Source organism: Aplysia californica, unplaced genomic scaffold, assembly GCF_000002075.1.
Source record: "Aplysia californica isolate F4 #8 unplaced genomic scaffold, AplCal3.0 scaffold00078, whole genome shotgun sequence".
NCBI lineage: Eukaryota > Metazoa > Mollusca > Gastropoda > Aplysiida > Aplysiidae > Aplysia > Aplysia californica.
Genome location: NW_004797348.1, coordinates 1535463 through 1539051, shown reverse-complemented (window position 1 = coordinate 1539051; position 3589 = coordinate 1535463). Strand labels below are relative to the sequence as shown.

The following is a 3589-nucleotide window of genomic DNA, read 5'->3' as shown; positions in this document are numbered from 1 at the left end:
GAGAGAGAGAGAGAGAGAGAGAGAGAGAGATGTTAGCTTTTAGCTTTGAAACAGATTTCCCAACTTTAGTTTCCGTAAGAGTTTTACGGCACTTGCCACACAGTAAGGTCGTATATAAGTGCCAAAGAATAGATGCGTTACAAGATAGTAACATACACAAAATAGAAGGGGGAGAGATAAGGACGAAAGACGTTTTAATAGGAAAGAAGGAGTAAACCACACCAGAGCACTCACCAACCACCCACACAAATTTTCCTAACAAAATATTGACTCGTGATTTCAGTTCGCTGTACAAATTTCTCAGCAAAAAAATGGTATAGACTACATGTAGTACTTTCAAGTATGTTGTTACAAAAATGTACATATATTGAACAAAACTGGGATACTTTAAATCTATGTTGGGGCGCGCGGCTGGTTCAGTTGATATCATGCTTGGCTACAAACTACAACGGGGATAATACAGATTTGAACCCCGGTCAAAGGATACTTCAACTTTGTCAAACAATGTTGCTCCGTATATATATTATTTAGATCTATACGTAGCACTGGTGTAAACGACGCATAATTATGATCGTAGCATACTCGTACTGTAGCTATATAAGGCCAGAATACCTGCACTTTTACATGAGACAATTTTACATATTAACAATAACTGCTTGAATATTCAAAGCCTGAGAAGTCAGTATAATTAGCGTTAGGTGCCTTGGTACATGTGCTTTAGTTGTCTTTCAAGGCAACCAGCCTTTATTCTTCACGTTGGAAAAAAAAAGGTAGAAGTCGATCTTTTCGTACAGAGGTCCGTCAAAGATTGTACGGGATCGTTGGGTAAGCGTTATCCTACGTGTCCACTGAGACGGACACGGCCCGATTTTTAACCGGGAGGAAGAAAACCGGTAGGGTCGTTTCCGTCTTGTGGGTCCACCAGTTCGGACAAGACACATCTAGTCTGTTGGTCTACTGGCCGTCTTATTCCACACACTGTGTCCCAAGGCTGTGTCCTCGGTACGGGGCTATAAATAACCGACACGTCTTTTGTCGGGGCGTGCCGTGTCGTGTCTGTTGACACAGCCAAATGGACTTTTCACTGATTTCTTAGAAAATAAATAATGCTTCATTTCAACTACCGACTAAGACGGATGGAATTGGGTTGGTTGGTGTCCGTCGCAGTGGACACGGGCCCTTTAAGTAACGCCAGCCGTTTTTTTTTTCCTCGCTCAGAGTACGATCGCTGACAATTCTCCTATTTTCCCATTTTCTCCTGTAAAAATCAAGATTTTTCTCCCTATTCCGATTCAAACAAATGGGGTTAAAATCGTAAGAGCAGTGGATTTGTGTAAGTTTGCGTTCAGCTGACCAATAGCAGAAAATAGCCTAGCACTGGAGGTAGACAAAGGAAATCAATACATACCATTAGCTCTACTCTGGGATGGCTTTGCTTTTCGCTTGGCAAGTAAGGGTAATGCCGGGTTCACATTGTTATGGTACCGGTTTTGTATTGCTGCACAGACCTCGACGGCTCTTTCTAAGTTAGGAGGGGTCAGTGTGTCCAACTCTAACGGTATCATGTTCGATTTGCTTTCGAAAGGTAGTGGTTCGGTCAGTTTGTTTGATCCTGTATGACATTACATTACATCCCTGAAGAAAGTATTTTGATCCTTGGGGAAAGTGTTTTGCATTAACCACCCCACCCCCCTTAAAATAGTTTAAAGATTTAAAAAGAGTGATACATAGCCCTGATAACCACAGTCGGCTTCGCACAGTTCCCAACGGTTAAGTTGAACTCCGGAAGGGTTGATCTATTTTTCACTCCCCTGACGACATCAACTCATCCATCGTTGACTGATATAGGCTGCAACTTTGCCTGCACTTCGACAGAAATAGTACATTGGAAGCTATTATGGACTCAATCTTTACCTGCTTCAGGGGGGGGTGCACGCCTATAGACTGTCTATATCACATTGTCAAGTAGATATACATGTTGATACACTTACTTCAGTGCTTCTCTCAGTTGTTGCTTGAGTCTTTGGCTGAACTACCGAGTTGCTCAACACTAAAAGAAATAAGTACATGTACATTGTACCAGTAATCTAATCTTTCATGCTACGGGTTCCTGGGATCGACCTATTTCTCGACAACTCCTTTGTCTGCAGATTTTTGTCAAAATTTTTTTTTTTTTTTTGAAAATTCATGTGCCCTGGTTTGGTTGTTTATTATTTGATCCCAAACAATCAGCAATGCCTACCACAGACGATAATTAACATAAAATCTCCTTTGAATATAAATGTTGTTACTGTGTATGTCGTCTATGTGTGGGTGATAGGCGAGTGTTCTTTCCTTTGTAACATCTATCGTCTTGATTTCCCCTCCTTCTTTTGTTCACATGTTGTTACTCTCTCGTAACACTTTTAATCTTTGGCACTTATATGACCTAATTGCATTGCAGGTGCCTCGAAACGTTTACTAAAACTAAACTAGTCGCTCTTTTGGGCTCTGCTGCTGCCATTGCTGCATTTAGTGCTGCTCTTACTGTTGACGGGTCGGGGGGGGGGGGGGGGGGGGGGGGGTCGAAACACAATTTTAGGAACTCCCCCCCCCCCCCTCCAAATAAGGAAGGTTTTATTTTTTACTGTTAGCGGCTTTTTCTCTAATCTTTAATTTTTGGAACAATTATGACAAGAATTTGAATTTTCTGCCCCGATACATTGATCAAGATCAGATCACTTACGTTCAAGGGCTGCTTCTTGTTTGATATCGAAATAATATGATATTTTATTATCTTTGACAGAATACGGCGGATTACCCGTTGTAACAAATTGGAAACGTGTGCGCAGTATCGTAAATCCTGGAGAGATAGGTAATCCCAGTGGTATAGACTGACTGTTTGTACCCAGCAGTGCTGGGCTGGGGAGGATAGAGGGGTTAAGTCGGTGTATAACTATAACAGGGAGATCATGTTCTTCAGAGTAAACACTTTTTTTACCAAGCAAAATGGGGAGTGCAAAGAAGAACAAGAACAAGAACTAGAACACGAGAAGAAAAGAAGAAAAGTAAGGTTGAAAAGAAAAAGGTAGTGTGAGTGAGAGAACGACAGAGTACGGCGGTGTAAGAAAGTCTGTCAAAAAGCACATCTAAGTAGTGTAATGGAAACATGATAAAACACGTAATATGGTGTACATTGTAGACCAAACTGTTTACTCAAGACCTCAACTGATACAAACTAGTTCCGTTTATTTGCAAGGTGAAGGAAAGTATCATCGAAGCTGATACGTTCGCCAGTTTTATTAGCGGGGCATTGATAAATAAATCACCCTAAGGAGCAAAAGAGGGCACCCCACATCAGGCTGAGCTCCTCAAGTGAAACTGAGATACCAAAGGACAGTGATAGCGGACTACTATATGGCCGATCATTGTGTCAATAGATCAGGGAGGCCACGGCTCTTCGTGTCTCCTTGAGCTTAAAGGACCTCCCGTTATCAGGAAGGAGAGAGAGAGAGACAGAGACAGAGAGAGAGAGAGACAGAGAGAGAGAGAGAGACAGAGAGAGAGAGAGAGAGAGATGGGGGGGGTGGGGGGTAAATGAATTACATGT

At 42.0% G+C, this 3589-nt stretch overlaps 1 protein-coding gene across 1 annotated transcript in view; it reads left to right on the top strand.

The window, feature by feature from the left end:
- The window catches only part of LOC101863572 (centrosomal protein of 83 kDa), a gene marked incomplete in the record, with an annotated part of 28576 nt that overhangs the window by 1138 nt on the left and 23849 nt on the right, over window positions 1-3589 (top strand).